Raw genomic sequence first — 17,712 nt, 5'->3', positions numbered from 1 at the left:
CATTAATATTATTTTTGTGTGGTGTTTTTACTGATGTGCCTAGATGTCCTTGGTAAAACACCAAACAAAAGAATTTTGAGCAGCTCTGAATTGTGCATCAGCATATGTTCAGGGCTGATTGTAGCTGCCAGTTGAACCAGGAGATGGTGATGCATACCTGGTTGGAGTGGTGTGGGGACAAAAACTTTCCCAATGCAGCCTCTACCCTGATCCTTTCTACCAAATTATAGCATCTAAAATGAGTCTTAAAAACCTGCAGGAAGGAGTAGCTGGGCATGTAACATTAGAGAAGTAGTAGTAGCATGATTAGATTATGTGCGGCCTGTGTACATTTAAACCTGTATGAATTGTTCAACTAATACAAACTTCTATTATTGAGTGTCATTTAACAACAGGGAGTCCAAATGGGTGGTGGTAGAATGGCCACTGGAATTGACATGATCTTGTGCTGCTGAGTTTGCTTTCCCAGCCAACTTAAGTACCATTTACGCCAGCCAGGAGCAAACAGGGCGTTTCCCCACTCACCCTGATCCCCCCTATGCCACGCCCTGCTCTCAGTGCGCGGCATCCCAGGCACGCGCCCGGGCGTCCCCACGACCCCGCACTCTGCGCGGGGTCATCAAAAGGCGCCCTTTGCAAGAGCGCCAGGGATGCCGCGCGCGGAGGGGGCGCAACAGCGGCAGCATCGGGGCGGCTGCACTGTCGCCGCCCCTCTCGTGGGGAGTGCCGGGGGACCCCGTGCTACTCTCCTCAAGTAGCGCGGGGCTTAAGGTAAGTGGGGAAAGGCCCACAGAGAGGCAAGCAGGCACTTCCAAGATACCCACTTTCCAAAATATCTGATTCTAGACCAGTGCAGCCGGGTGCATTCCGGGAACATTCCCAGAGGTGGAACTGATGCTTGTCAGCTCCTAGAGGGCTTTGATGCCAGTAATACTGACATCAAGGGTAAGCCCTGTGAAGAGCTTTTGGGAGGCCTGAGGATTTTGAGTTTTTTCTCACCTCCCTGTGCCACCTGAAAGCCCTTTGGAGGTGGCACAGTGGCCGTGCCTTCCCTGGCTGCCTTGCTGTCTGGGTTGGGCATTAAAATTCTCCCTGTTTGTCTCAACACCCTCCCCCATTTCAGCAAATACTGACTTTTGGTAACTGTGCAGCAATCTGAATCCCACCTATTAAATATAGAGTGTCTTACCAGTGTGTTACTGAAAAAATGTACAAATCATATTAGAAATGGGCCACAAGAAGAACTGAGCCTTTGCTGAGAGGTTTTGCACTGCAATTTTAAACTGGAACAGACTTTTATGATTGCATTATAAAGGATTTGTGAAGCCCGCTCTAATAAATTCAGAAGACCTCTAATATACCACTTGGTGTACCTTTTTAATTCAGCAGGGACTGAAATATAACTTCTTTGCTGATCAGAATAAGGCGGTGACATTTATTTTCAATGACAGGAAATTTTGGGAGACATTGTTCAGTGGGGGGGGGGGGGTACCCCTGCTGAGGATTATATGCCCATAAGCACTGCTTGCCACAAATAAATCTCTTTTAGCCCGCAAAGGCAATACCTTCAAGCAACCTATACGCTAATGTTAAGAATTTTTGTAAAGATGTTTTCCTGATTTGTTGAAGGGGCAGTCTGCACATGCTCCCTGGGGGAGCTAGCTTGTACACAGTGACATTTTTTAAAATTTCAGTGGGTAAAGTGGCAGTCCACATATATTCTCTAGATCAGCTTCTCTCAGATTTCACCAGGCAGGGGATTTCTCTTCTTCATTTACACTTTTGGGACACCCCAAGTTTTTCCTTTCTCTCATTCATACCTAACATCATGTGCTAGACAGTCCCCTCTCAAAGTGTGCATCGCAAAATTTCCATAGAGACCTCCATCTTCTTGTGTCCTCAGAATAACACAGTGGGAATCATATTGCCCCACACCTTCAAAGCAAGTTTAAATAAAATGTTTATAACATCCATACATGACCTACAAGGTCATGTCTCAGGGAATGACTGATTTCATGGAGCCACAACTCAAAGGACCCTGATTCAAATTAATATTTACCTGACCCCTTGGTTTGGAAGCACCTCTGTACTAGAGGCAGCAAGAAATGTCCATATTGATTAATACATTTTAGCTAAAGGCAAAGTGCATTTGTAGTATTCTATGGAAATCATGATTCACTTTGATTGTCTGTGGATTCAGAGTGGCATTTATATCTGTGTTCTGAAATCTTTGGCATTAGAAGACAGATTGAAACCTAGTTCAGTTTTACACCTGAAGTAACTATGCTTACTGTGTTAAGACTGTGTCTTCTTGGTCACTCATCCAATTAGAATAATTAGGACTGAGTTCTTGGTTCCCACTGGCCAATCTGGCTAGTGCTCTGAGTTCTGACTTAATCCGGAGATAAGTGAGCCTATACTTCAGGTAAATAAATATAATTTGGAATCTGTGTAAATATAAATTGCTAGTCTATATCCTCTTGCTTTTCAAAAGAAAGGAAAAACTTCTTTCCCCCTTCCCAACAGGAAAGACTCCCTGTCCCCATTCTAAGAAACAGAGGGCTAAGTTTTCACTTTTACCTAGGTGGGCATTCTGTCCTTAAAATGGATTCTCTGCCATATCCTTAAAGATCCCCAGGAATGTTTGGATCTCTTTTTAAATAGATGTTGCTCTGTTTCTGTGTAAGCAATAGAAGTCTCCAACAACATTCAGTAGTGGCATAAAGGCAGCCAATTTCCTTTAATTCTACTGGACTTTACAATTCATTAAAAACCCACAAAATAACATCTTGCAGATACCATACACTATAGTTTCCATGTGTATAATTCCTGCCTGTATTTGCTAATCTACTGTAGTGTGTTCAGAATCCATTCTGCTTCTTGCTCTCTTATGGTAACATTTAATGCTCTTCAAATATCAAACTTGGCTTCAAAGTTACATATTTTGCCATAAATAGTCTGCATTTTATGACAAGTGCATAAGTAACTTTTGCTAATTAGTAATTAGCTGCCAACACAGCTACAAATGCATTATTTAGTGTGATACTAAGCAAATTGGTGGTGTGACAGCTTGCTGAGAATGTCAGGATGTTCAGCTTATGACCATATAATGGCTGTTGTAAAGTATACATAAGAGGCAGCTGACAAAATTATTCTGAGAGTTTCATCATAGCTTAGTTGTTGCATAAAAATGATGATGCAGGCCTGTTTGGGATCTGGAGAAAGTAGGGCCAAGGTCAAGATTTCTTTGGTAGCTTACCTTGATAAGGTGTTTGAGAGCTCTTGTATAATGATAAGTTCAGTATCATAATACAGTCATGAATCAAACTGTCCCCAATAATCTTTTCTCATCATGCATGGGAATCCCCTCAAATTCTATCTGGTATCTGCCTATAAAGTTTTTGGAAGGATAAATTAAATTTTCTTGTTAGAGATACTTTAACTTGACCTTGGCATGGTAAGCTCCAGTTAATGCAACAGATTTTGCTCATGCACTTATTTTCATGCAATACTGAATGCTTTAAAATACCCTGTGTCAGAAGGTAGGCTTGTCATATGCAAATCTACAAATATGGCTTGACTTGGAACAAGCACTTTTAGGAAACTGGTTGACTTTATTTCCATGTAGCTTTGCAAATGTTTATTGTGCCCTTTATGTATACTCAAGGAGGTCTAGATCAGTTACACTTGGAATCTTTAAGGGAAGAAGTAACTGCAAGCCTTTTGGAACAAATAATTGGAAACAATTTTTGGTCTTTCTCAGCAGTTAAACCTGAGAAACTGTAGGCTGTAATTACAAATGTATGAGCCTGAAAAGAATGCTTACATTTTCAGTTATTTGTCTGGTATGGGCCAGAAAGTTTTCACAACCATATTCCTTCTCATCATTCCAAGGATACATCTTCAATCAGTGTCAGCAGATAAACTTTAGTATTTAAACTGGTATTTGGATTGCCAAAGCTGGAGAATCTGCCATAATTTAGGTTGAACAGTATTAAAAATGGAATTTGCTTATCAAGTGGTTGGTATCTGGGTAGTCCATAGCTGGTTTTGTGGACATCAGGATGTGTGAAAGGAAGCAATAATGGTTCTGATGTTTCTGAGTAGTTTTCCTGAGCAGAGGGAGCACTGATTCAGCTAGGACTTATTTTCCTATTTTACTCGTGGTTGCCAGTGTATTCCTCATTTCAAGGAGAAGTGACCGAAGTTCACACGGCCAGTTCACTTGGATCAGGCTGAATTTCTTCTGTGTTATTAGCCTAGCCCTAGACAGTTTTCTTTACCATTTCTGAAGCCCCCCTATAGCTTTCAAAGGTGCTTGAATTTCTCATATCTGTCATGCTTGAATTTCTCATATCTGTAGTGCCTGAATTTCTCATATCTGTAAATCAAACAAAAAAGCTCGATGGAGGAAAATGTTCCTGTTTCTTTTTCTTTCATATCATTCAGAAATAAATCACTGGAGATTAAAAGACAATTCTGCCATTCCTTTTGAAGGCATGCACAATTTGAAAGATGTCCTTAGAATTCCAAGATTTGGGTAAATCACTTTCCAACCACTGAGGCCCACTCAAACTGCAATCTAGGGACACAATAATTAGGAATATCAGCTCAGATATACCTGAATTGAATAGGTATTCAAAAATACTTTATTGTTTTTTTAAAATATATGCATATATAATTGGGTCTCCAGATGGTATCAGAGATTGTCTGGGGTACCAATCAATAGGTTCTCAAAAATTCTAGAAATATTCAGGATTAACTGGATGAGTCAGGAGCAAGGATTTGAAAGTCCCCAAAATATATTTATTTATTGCATGAATGCATGTATCTCTGTCTTCCTGGGCTTGCTATTTGTTACCTGAGTTGAGTAGATATGCCCTTTTAAGTGTGTGTTGACTTTGCAAGGATATCCTCTTTGCTAAAGTATCCTCCTGTCAAATTTCCTTTTTTGGGGTCAATTATCAGATTTGACCTTGCTTTAGATACTTGAGTTACACATTGGCTGGATTCTCTGATTTTATATTGACTAGGCTTGCATCTGGAGTGATCTGGGTAGTCCATAGCTGGTTTTGTGGACATTGGGAGTGATTTTTTGTCTGGAGTGATTCTCAGGTCATACATTGGTGTGGTTTCCTGAGTTTTACATTTTAAAAACCTTTTCCCCTATAGAAGTGTAGGATGTCTGGAGGCACTTTGATCAGGGACCCGTATTATTGGACCTTTTTGTCCAATTAACTTGGAATCCAGAAAAAAAACCCAGTATTTAAAATGTATGAATATTGATTTTTTTTATTCCCTGATATCTGAATCTGAAAAATACTGACTTTTTTTTTAGTTCCACATACTTATTCCAATCCAAGAATACTTATTTCCCTATGGAGTACCAGCCGGACTTCCTGCTCCTCACAGCTAGTTTCACATGAGATATGGGGTTGATGTTTTATAGAAAAGTAAGTACTATTCTGGGGGAAAGGGTGTAGTAATGAGGCTGAGGGGGAAGATATATAGACAGTTTATTTGCAAGGGACTCCAGTACTCTCTTGGGGCTGAGAACACAGTTTTTCCTGCAATTCTTAGGATGATGGAGGAATCAAGTCCAGGGGCCACAGTTAATATTTCAGAACAGCTGATGAGTTCGAACTGCAGGAGGAAAGGAAATACATCAAAGCATCAGTCTCTGTCTCAAGCACTTCATCCATCAAGTTCTGCTGCAAACAAATTGAATATTCAACCCTTAGCTAGACTGAGGCATGCCAACTGCAGGAGGCCTCCTGAGCTCTTTCTGCAACTAACCAATGTTTCCTGAAAGGCCAATGGTTCAGCAGAATCATTTATCCCTCTCCATTTCCCATTGATCAGATTGGAAGAAAGGTCACCCTTGTAAGCTGCTAGTTCAAGAGCTTTCTGCTTCTTTGCTTTCTGCACTGCCCGTGCTTTAATAATGAGCTTGTTTTGTCTTTACCAAGCTCAGGATGCTTGAGATGAGATTCCCTGTCAGAAGGATAATTAGGCAACAGTGGGATTGATACCTCTTCGGAAATAGATGCTTCTTTTCAAAAGATAGGTGATGCCAACATATGTAATCGGCTGCATTGATACTTGAGTATGAGAAAATGCAAGTGTAGGGATTTATCTGGGACCATATTGTACTTGTAACAACTCCTAAACTTGCTTTCACAGTAGGCAAGGACACAAAATAATCCTCCGTTTCAGGCATTTTTTTAATCTACTGCTCTATGTAAAATGTTACCACTGGGGCTTCTCCCACAAAGCACCTTTCCTTTTTTGTAAATGGTGCTTTTGTTCACTTAGAAATCATTTTGTTGCAGATGTTGTCTGCATCGTGATTTCAAACGTGAATGTGTTTCAATCCAACCCCTTCTTGCTTGTATGCTTTCCATGGTGTTTATGACCTTGGAAGAAAGCTGCATAATTGCCTGAGGCAGCATATGCTCCATTTCATGTAAGGTGATTGTCAGTATCCATATGACTGACATATACTTACCGAGGACATCAGCTTGTAGCTGTTTTGGAAATGTGGATAATATGGCTGAATATTCAGCCTTCTGAAATTCTCACACAGGGTTTTCTGTATTGCTGTTGCATGTTTCTCATTTACCTTTTCTGAACTTAAACCACTCCAACAAAAAAAACCCGGCAACCATCAAACTACTGCTTTATAGAAAAGCATTTTATTCACTCTTCTTTTCCCTGCCTATTAAATTTTTAAATTCTATTGGAGGTTATGTGTGTTGACCACAAAATGTCCTAAAAATTGTATGCAATGGAAGTATAACTTACAGCGTAGAAGTTTCCTTGGATTGTCTTAAATTCTGTGTTACCTGTTCCCTTGACACTTGTGTGTTAATTATGAGTGAAGATCATTCTCCCAAGTTGTTACTGTCAGTTTAGAACATAACATACCTTCTTTTAATGCCATCTCCATCTCCTGATTTTTTGTTTAATAGTTCACACCCTCTTCTACTTGCATCCTCCTCTTCTTTACTGCTTTTCAGACACACATGCCTATACCACAGTGAATCTGCACTGATGTGCTCTTACAGGACTAGAAGCGACACTTTAATGATGCAGCCAATGAGTGGCCCTGCTCATGCAGCTTCATCATTTGCACTAGGATTCCATTAATTTTAAAATTTTATTTGAATACATGTTGGGGTTTGGTAAGAATGATCTAGCTGTGTGAGCAGAGTAAATCAATGATTGGAATATTCATGTGCACCTGCCCATCACATAGAAGCACATCATGGGAAAGTAGAATGTAGATGTCTAGAAACTATGTTGAATGGAGCATTAGCTTCTGCTGTTTTAGGCTTCACTGCCATTACTGCTTCACCTCAACAAATGTCTGCATTCTCTCATGATTAGACTGTACAACCTAGTTCTTCTCAAGAAGATTTCAACAGTCAGCAGTGCAGGAAAAGAGGTTCCATCTCTCTGCCAGTTGTAAATGGGAGTCAAGGAGCATCTCAATCTATGTCTTCTGCTGCCAACTTCCACCAAAGGGTCAAGACTTATTTGTTTCATATGACATTACCTCTGAGATCCCTCCTTTCTTCCCTGCTTAATTGTTGTGTTTATATGTGTATTTTAGCTTTGGTTTTAATTGTTTTTGAGATGTTTTTTATGATATATGCTTTTAATTTGTTAGTCACCATGGTGGCCCTGATGAAAGCATTATCAGACTTTGTCCAAAGTAAATTTGAGAAGGTCCTTTTCAAACACATTATCTCTAGGATTTGGTGGGAAACCAGTTTTAATAGGACTAATGCATTTTTAAAGAAATATTTATTATTCTTAGATAATGAAAGATAAGCCAGTGAGGTGTAGTAGTTGGTTAACTGCCAAAGAAGGTCCGGGGGGGGGGGGCACCGAGACCCAATCTGAAAAACAAGGTAGGAACCCAAAGAGGTTGAGAAATCTGCTAGATGCCTGTTAAAATATATTAAATATATGCATTTTATTGCACTGTGCTTGACACTTATCAGTAGAAAACTGTATATAAAATATCAATAGAAAATATGCATCAATATCTAAACTTGTGTTTTTAGATATTAATTCAAGCACAGTGCAATATATATTTCATGTATTTTAATAGACATCTATCAGACCTCTCAATCTCTCTATGTAGGAGTTGTTATCAGACTATGAACTGTGATACCCAGATTCAAATCCCCACTCTGCCACAGAAGCTTTCTTGGACAAGTCACATACTCTTAGCCTAATGTACCTTTCAGAATTGTTGTGAAGATGGAAGGGAGGAGAATGGTGTTAAGCTGTTAAGCTGCTATGGGTTCCCACTGGGAAGAAAGTCAAGGTATAAATGTAGTAAATAATTAACAAAAGATGCTTCATATGAAACAGTCTGTTAAATGTGGTTGTTTAGTTCATTGGTCTAACAATCAGCCTTTCTTATTGTATTACAAATCAGGCACCTTTCTCTGCTCTTCTGTTAGTTCTTCTCTATGGAGCTTGATGGTAATGTAAATGGGAGGAGTTTATTTTAACTCTTAGCACATACATTTGGCCCGCTGTATTGCTGTAACCCTTGATAAGTTAACATTAAATACTGAAGTGTTCTAGAGTGAGGAATGCCATATGTCAATGGAATACAGACGCTGGATGCCCTTTAGAGGGGAAGTAGGTGAATACTCCCTTTTGGCAATACAGACTGACTTTTGATCAAATCAGTGATCTTGAGATTCTGAGCACAGACTGTATTTCACTTACAAATGCTGCTGGTATGTTCCTGATTGAGCACTGAACCTGATCAGAATATGATTTCCTTCTCTATTACACAAATCACATATTAACACCTTTAAGAGATCAGTAGACTGTTTTGTATACTATTTTAAAAATCCCAGTTGTATCCTTAATTTCAATGATTTCCAGAAAGATTCTGTGCTTGACTGGGTATTGTCATTGAACAAGGGGTTGTGAAAATGTTTGTGAAGACTGGATAGTTCACCCCTCCCGCCTTAGCAAAAATAAAATCCACACCATGTTTTCATACTTGAAGGTGTAATTAACAAGAATGTGTTAGGCAAAATGCTGGCTGATGATTATTCATTTCATCATGCTGAGCTATTTTTATGGTATTTTGGGTTTTACTGTGTCAGGCTGCTGCTGATGAGTGATAAAAATTACTTTTATGAATAAGATATCAAGTAGATTTGTTTGTGTCAAAGGCCTTCATTTTGTGGTTGTACAATTACCTTTTATCTGTGATAGCCTATTTTTCCCAAATAATTTTTATAAAAGAAATCTAAATGTGATTACCATTTTCATACCATTGTAGGCCTTGTGCATGTGTTGTATCACTTCTGCTGTCTGTCATTTTGCATCTTTACCTAGATGGCCCAGGTGAGCCCAATCTTATTAGATATTGGAAACTAAGCAGGGTTGTCCCTAGTTAGTATTTGCATTGGAGACCATCAAGGAAGTCCAAGGTTGCTAGGTTGCTACCAAGTGACATTTTGGAGCTCCACAGGAACTCCCAGGTTAAAAGGGGGATAGCCAATGCCAGATGGGAATTACTGTTGTCTATATCCATCTCCAAAAGGCACCCACAGCCTTATCTAGCTTATCTATTAAGTAATCGCTCAATGAAAATATCAGACTGGAAAATCTGACATACACAAAGTTTATCTGAAGATGTATGGTAGCCACAAATTTTAGCAAGTCTGTTTAAAAATGAAATTTGCACACAGGATGGCAGCTAGAGTGAAAACTGGTTTCTTGAAAATTAAGAGCATAAGAACATAAGAAAGAGCCTGCTGGATCAGACCAGAGTCCATCTAGTCCAGCATTCTGCTACTCGCAGTGGCCCACCAGATGCCTTTGGGAGCTCACATGCAGGATGTGAAAGCAATGGCCTGCTGCTGCTGCTGCTGCTCCCGAGCATCTGGTCTGCTAAGGCATTTGCAATCTCAGATCAAGGAGAAGATTGGGAGCCATAGATTGACTTCTCCTCCATAAAACTGTCCAAGCCCTTTTAAAGCTATCCAGGTTAGTGGCCATCACCATCTCCTGTGGCAGCATATTCCAAACACCAATCGGTGTAAAGGTCAGGCATTGATCTCCCTAACTATTCCTAAGTTAGGTTTCTTCAGTAGGATGAGCAGGCAAGGATCCAGATCACTTCCTTCCCCCCCCCCGCACCCACCCATTTCTACCCATGTTTGCCAGTGTTTTTGTAAGTTAGTTTCTCCATTTTCTTCTTAATGCATAAGAATCAGAAGCTGCCTTTTGAGAAGACAAGCTTCTATGATTCCTAGGGTGAAATCTTATTTCCCTTAGTCGTCCTTTGTTTCTATGGTTACTATCCTAAATAATTCCTCAATGCACTATTAAAAAGAGTGCAAAAAGAAACGAGCAGATTATACCAAAGCAAAAAACTTAAAAAGCAAAGGACAAACTGTAACCTACACAAATGCAGCGCATAAATGAGGGAATTATAATTTTATATGCTACAGTGACAAATGTGTTAAAACAGTTGTTCAGTCTTTACCCCCTCCAGGCTGTGTTTATGTACTGTGCTGAAAGTTTATCCAGGTTACAAAGAGAATAATAGTGCAAGGTAATAATATGAAACCTTTTCCAAAATGTGGCAGTGGTTTCCCTTAAGCAATACTTGCTCCCCTAAAACCAGAGCCCATGTTCCTGGGCACCGTTCCTGTCCGCTGCTGCTTCCTGCAGCTTCTGAATCAGTGTAGCAATGGTTGGCTGCTCCTGCTCTCTTCTCTTGCTCATAAGAACATAAGAACATAAGAACTAGCCTGCTGGATCAGACCAGAGTCCATCTAGTCCAGCACTCTGCTACTCGCAGTGGCCCACCAGGTGCCTTTGGGAGCTCACATGCAGGAGGTGAAAGCAATGGCCTTCTGCTGCTGCTGCTGCTCCCGAGCACCTGGTCTGCTAAGGCATTTGCAATCTCAGATCAAGGCGAATCAAGATTGGTAGCCATAGATCGACTTCTCCTCCATAAATCTGTCCAAGCCCTTTTTAAAGCTATCCAGGTTAGTGGCCATCACCACCTCCTGTGGCAGCATATTCCAAACACTCTACCTGGTAAGTGCTACTCAGGGCCCTAGGGGCAGGCACTTCTTGCTAGGGGTGAGCCAGTATAAGTCTGGGTCAGTCCCTTGCTCTGGACCCAACCCTTCCCTCAGGAAAACTGGTGTATGTGATGTCTTGTCCTCGAAGATTCTGAACATGTAGTTAGCTTTGGCATGCTGGGTCCCCAGCCAATGCTAGATAGTGAATCTGAGGAGGAGGAGAGGGATATATTACTTCTGGAACGTAGCATTTTGGTCCACCCAATACTGGTCCCAGTTCAGGGGATAAAACTTTAAAAAGCTGCTGCATCATCACCTAATTCTCTCCCCTCCAGTTGTTGGCTTGAGCCATTGATAGGAACCATTTCAGAGGTAAGAAACAAAGACTCTCAGCAGCTCAGCCCTCCAGAAATACAGTAAGATGTGTTTCTCTCTGAGACACAGTGTACAGTGATTTGTATGGTTGGGTATCTGTGCCTCATCCCCCTCCCACCTGTGAGGTGAACAAGCAGGTGCTTAATCACACAAATTCTATCTTACCGTGACATGCCTCTGATGATACCAGCCACAGATGCAGACAAAACAACAGGAGCTAATACCACAGCCACACAGTCCAGAAAATCCACAGCAGTCAGTTGATTCTGACGATGAAATCCTATGACATTTCCATCATCTTAGTGTTGTTACATGGGAATAGCATGGTAATATAAAGGGCAGGAGGATTCCCTTGGTTCTCTTAGACTGGCTGACAGCATGTACATTACAGTGAAGGCGTAACAGTGTAAAAGTTCTGCAATGGTAGAATGGACTAACGGTTCAGGCTGCAGGGAAGGGATTGTATTTTTTAGAGTTACCCTAAATTAATAATTCCTTTTAGGTGGAAAACTAGCAGAGCATGGAAAATACTTGGATAGAGCCTTTCTCCCAGAAGTTGTTTTCTCTTGTTATTTCCAGGGAGAATTTACATGAATTAAATTTTATTTTACCACCTACACACACATAGACATATGAAGGCCCAGAAAGAAACAGGGGGGAATGGGATTTTTAAAAAAATGTTTTTCTCCAATGCCTTTGTTTCAATATTTACAATGGAAAAAATTGAAATTTTGGGGAATGGTGAAAAAACTCTTTTGAAATATTTTCTCTTTTCAAATGAGTGAATTGCTTCTAGAGACAAGATGGGCATGCTGTATACACAGACTGCTATTAATCCAAGATGCATTTCAGCACCTAGAAGGATACCTAATCTTCTTAGGGGAACATTTAAATTTTGCATGCATTACTCTGAGATCTTTTTACGTGGCTTTCAAATTTAGGAGTTCTATAATTATGATGAGATCGTTCACCTGAAATGCTTGTATCTCCACTGTAGCATCACAAAGATGGAAGTGATTCATAAGTCAACATCATATATTCTAATAGTCAAGTCTGACCCAATTTGAGGATAACTAAATCTGCAGTTTGGAGCCACACTAATAATAAAGGCAATGAGAAGTTCAAAAGCAAGTCTACATTTACACATAAAACCATCACTGTGTGTACATTTTCTTGTCAAGCTGTTGCTGGGACTAGACCATGTAACCCACAGAAGTAATTGACTTTGGTAAGACAAAAAGATGGATTCTGGACTCAGTCTTTTGATTTTCAGCCTAATATATTAATCCTTTAATATTCATGAAGTAGGCACAGCTATTACATATAATGTCTAATCCTTCTCTGGATGATGCGTACAGAATAGGTGGATAAGAGTAACTATTGAAATAAGGAAGAAGTTGGGTTAGATTGTGACATTTAGCAGTAGTAATAATCTATAGCTCTGTTGCCTGTTATAATAATATGTATATTACACCTTCTAGATCTTTGTAGGAATTAAAATAATATATCTGAGCATGAGCAAGTGAAGAGCCTAGTACGAGGTCAACAACCTTTACCACCCAAAAAGCCATTTGGACCCGTTTTCCACAGCTCCGAAGATCTACCAAGCCAGAGAGACGGCTCCAGTTCTGCCCCTCCACTCACCTTTCCTTCCAGCGCTGCTCTGGAGGGCTGGAGGGACACGCCCATGCTACCCTCTGACCTCCAGGCCACGCGGAGCCACAGTGTAAGGCTGAAAGAGCCGCATGTGGCTCCAGAGCCATGGGTTGCAGACCCCTGGCCTAGTATGATGAACTGGATCCAACTCCTTGTCTTCTGGCTTTCATGGATCACTGTTGCAATCAACTAGCCAAATCTCTGCTGTCTATAACAAGATTCCAGTGGGAATCATGTGGTATGGGGGAATTTTTTTCTATTAGGATTTGCAGAAAACAGATGAGACGAAGGACTATGAGATGTATCTGTCACTGAGCTATATCATTTCAGACTGCGTACAGTAGAGTAAATAGGTTGGTTCCAGGTTGGTTAGTTTTTGATTCAGTCCTGCACAATTCCCCTTCTTACAGCAATTTGCATCATCCCTCATATTTTATACATGCAGATCCCAAGATTCTCAGCATAGCATTTTTGACTGGTCAAAATTAATTCTCTTTCTGCCATCTGAAAAATTAGTTGGATCTGACCCAATTGTTTGACTATCAGCTCCATCCAAACAGGAGGTGGCTGGCTGTAGCACTGATGCAGCAAGTCACTCCCATAGAGACTTCCTGGCAGCAGGGGGTGGCTGGCAAAGTGCGAAAGTCTCCCCACCACTGAGAAGCCTCTATGAGCCACAATGGACATACGCCACCAAAAGGGTGGAGTCTGTCTGATCTGCGGCTCGTTAATATAATGTCAGCAAAGGCTAGCCCTAACCCTAACCCAACTAAGGTTGGCTCCTCCCCTGGTCATGCCCCCAGCCCTCCCCTGCTATGCCGATGGGGTGCTGGGACACTGGCATTGTATCCAGCACTGTGTCCCACACTGGGGAGGGCCGCACGGTGCATGGGGCTCTTAGTCAACTTGTATGTTTTGCCATATAGCTACTGAATTCTGAACTGTTCTTCCAGAGCAAGGACCTAAATTCTTCTCCCTGAAAGGTATGGTTAAAGCATAATAGAGCTCTGTACACAAATCTTTTCTCTTCTTTAATTATCCCCCCACCCCCAGAAGAGCTGTGCTTAAGAGATTGCACGCTGTGGAGAAAATTGACAGAGACATTGATTTTAGACCACTGATTGTAACAAATTATATTGATTAAATATATTTTGGGCAGAACCCACTGTGTAAAGTTAATAAAAAAAACAAGTTAGGTGTGAGGGAGATGGGATTCAGTATATGGAATAATTTCATACTGAAAGGTGTTTTCTCTGGATGAGGCTCATCCATTTCACTCTGGGTGTACTGATGCCAGCAGTGTTCTCAAATATGGGAAACTTGACTGCATAATCTGTGGTAGTAAACTGGTCTATATTAGTGGGGGGAAAGGGCTATTATCTATAATTCCCTGGACAATCACAGATTTCCTGCCATAGATTTTCCTTACTCCCTGACGAGTGTACCTAAGGATGCACATTTGAGTGGCAACATATTGGTTGCACTTGCGTATTACAGGCAGACCCTTTAAACAACTTAGATGTACATAATTTATTAAGATGCCCTCATGAGTACAATAGGAACAGAAATTCCATAAACAAGTGGGGAATAGAGCCAAGCCATCTGTGAAATGAATGAGTCTTCAGAAGGGCTTTTTGCCTCCCCCTTCTCTTTTGCACTCCCACCCAGAGCTGGGTTTACCTATAGGCTTGGCAGCCTGAAGCCTAGGACCTCAAAATCTAGGGCACCACCGGCCAAGGTGTATAATATTTTTGACAAATTCCTGCTTATTCCACAAAATGTTTACAAAGTTGGTCATGGCAAAAGCTTTTCACAGCATTATTTTTAACACCCTTTAACTATGGTATTTAACAATAACATCTTATGTCCTTTAGAAGGAGGATTGTGAATTACAGAATTGATCACCCATCATCATCCTTAACTTTACTCAATTTTGTTTAAAACATTCGAGTTAAGAGAGTAGGGAATTGGGCAAAGGCTCACGTGGAATAGCCTAGGACAGGGGTGTGCAACCTGCGGCTCCGGAGCCGCATGTGACTCTTTCAACCTTATACTGTGGCTCTGCGTAGCCTGGAGGTTGGAGGGTAGCATGGGCGTCTCCCTCCAGCCCTCCAGAGCAGTGCTGGAAGGAAAGGTGAATCGAGGGGCCGAATCGGAGGCGGCTCCATGTGTGAGGGTGCCGCTTTTTGCGTCCCCTCCACTCACCTCTCCTTCCAGTGCTGCTCTGGAGGGCTGGAGGGACATGCCCATGCTGCCCTCTGACCCCTGGAGGTCAGAGGGTAGTGTGGGCATGTCCCTCCAGAGCAGCTGCCATCCCCCCTGTGCCATCGCCACAGCCGCCATCCCCCTCTGCCCCACAGAGCAGGCTGCTGCCTACTCTGTTGGGCAGAGGGGGTTTCCCTGCCCGGCACCTCCACCTCCCAGAGCTGGAAGGAAAGGTGAGCAGGGGGGCTGAACCGGAGGTGGCTCTGTGTGGAGCCACCTCTCCAGCTCGGTAGATCTTTGGGGCCATGGAAAACGGGTCCAAATGGCTCTTTGGGTGGTAAAGGTTGCCGAACCTTGGCCTAGGACCTCTCGTCATCTAAACCAGGAGTCTGCAGCCTGCGGCTCTCCAGATGTTCATGAACTACAATTCCCATCAGTCCCTGCCAGAATGGCCAATTGGCCATGCTGGCAAGAGCTGATGGGATTTGTAGTTCATGAACATCTGGAGAGCCGCAGGCTGCAGACCCCTGATCTAAACCCAGTACTGCTCCCACCTTAAAAAGCCTTAGAATAGGTCTGGATGCTCCTCAAGAACAGTGTCAGGATGTGGTGAGCGTGTAGTTTGTCCTTGATAGGTGGTTGCCAGCTGCTTCTGGCTTTCTGCCTGGGATGGGGAATTTTGCTTGTGGGTTTATCTTTACTTGCCTGTGAGAAACTATGCTTTGTTTATTATGTATTGCTTTGAGTATTGGCTTTGTTTATTCTGGTTTGGCGGGAATGTGATATGCCATTGTGTAAAATCTATAACCAAAGGTCTGAGGCTCTCAGACCTTGCATCACATGTATCTGACTACGATTGCCAGCACAATAAAGAACTGAGAACGGTTACTTTGGACTGGACTTTGCTAGTTTGTTACAAACAGTATGTAATGAATCTGAGGATGCTGCATCTGGAAGGGGAAATTGGCAGGGTCTGTCCTTCCTCACCCTTGTGTGAACACAGGGTCTGTCCTTCCTCACCCTTGTGTGAACACAGCAAATTTTTTTCAAGAGTGGAGTTTTAATCAACTGATTTTAGTTAATCAATAAGTCCCTTGTGTGTACTTTGTTTTCATTGTGAGAGGGGCTGATTTCCAGTCAAATGGAAATAAACAGCTGCAAAGTACCTTGCAAATTAACAAAGGGAGTAGTCCTCACACAGATGTTCTCTATGTTTTAAAAAACAGCTACAATTGACATCTGTAGTTGCTGCAATATAATCGTTTATGTAAAAGAGGCTCACTTGTAAGCTTAGGGCAAATGCTTTTCAATCTGTAGATAGTTTTCCAGTTACTGAAACTAACATATTAGAAGAGATCTTACTGGAGACCCAATATTTTAATGTGTTAGTCAACATCTTTCAAGGAAATAACTAATGGTTGCTTATCTAACTCTTCCCTCAGGGCTGGGGTGGGTGGCATCTTTACTTTAGGTCGGCAATATCTAATAGGATGGGATTTTCTATAAGGTCAGGACAGAGTACCAGTTTCTAAGGGGGGGTTAACTCATTTTTAATGTATCCTGTACCATAGTTCACATGTACAAATAGTGTGTATCACTTGGTTCATCCACACTTGAACGACTTTCAGCTAATGGGAAAGCATTGTATCTGAAAATATATGAAGTGTTCTGTATTTGATCTGTGGTAGTCTATTCACACGTACCATTCTCAACGTATGTGAACCAGTAGTAGGGCTTTCAGAGTGAAACAGGATGTTCTCTATCATGATATTGTTCCAACACTTCACCATACATTAGCATAGTAACTCCAAATTAAAAAAGGGATGGTGAGGTAATTCAAGAGAACTTTGTGGTGTAGTATAAGAAATAAGTCTATAAAATATCTTGCATACTGTCAACACCTCTCCTGAAAAGAAAAATGTGGTGCTTTGTGAGGTGAATGTGTGCCTGGAATTCCAGCAAGGATGAAAACAACTTGGAGAGAAACTTTAGAGAAAATATGGCTGCCAAGGGCCTGACATGCAGTTTGCATTTATTTATATTCTGCTTTTCTCCGTAGTTGAATCTCAAAGTGGCTTAGAACGTTATTCTCCCCTCCTCCATTTTCTCAACACCAACATTGTGAAATAGGCCAGGCTGAGGGTTGGTTTTGGACCCAAGGTCACCCAGTGAGTTTCCATGGTAGAGGTGAGGATTCAAACCTGGGTCCCAGTCCGCCATTCTGCACCATGCTGCTTCTCAAAGTCTGCTTCTTTCTAGAACTTCCTTCATGAGGGTGCTGTGCAAAGGAGACTTAATTAAGTCCCGTTTGAGTCCTGTTTGAGGCTGCGTACAAGTAAACACAATACCATAAAAACAAATCAGGAAACAGATGGCTTTAGATTTATCAGTTGAGCAT

The 17,712-nt window shown here is 41.5% G+C and overlaps 1 protein-coding gene and 1 pseudogene across 2 annotated transcripts in view; both read left to right on the top strand.

Annotated features, from left to right (window-relative positions):
• Window positions 1-17,712, top strand: part of LHFPL3 (LHFPL tetraspan subfamily member 3) — a 231,767-nt gene that overhangs the window by 54,404 nt on the left and 159,651 nt on the right. The gene's annotated exons all lie outside the window — the stretch shown is intronic.
• LOC125435968 lies at window positions 14,322-14,471 on the top strand (annotated as a pseudogene).

This window comes from Sphaerodactylus townsendi, linkage group LG06, assembly GCF_021028975.2.
Source record: "Sphaerodactylus townsendi isolate TG3544 linkage group LG06, MPM_Stown_v2.3, whole genome shotgun sequence".
NCBI lineage: Eukaryota > Metazoa > Chordata > Lepidosauria > Squamata > Sphaerodactylidae > Sphaerodactylus > Sphaerodactylus townsendi.
Note: the sequence above shows the minus strand (reverse complement) of the source record. Positions and strands in the feature narration are given on the sequence as shown.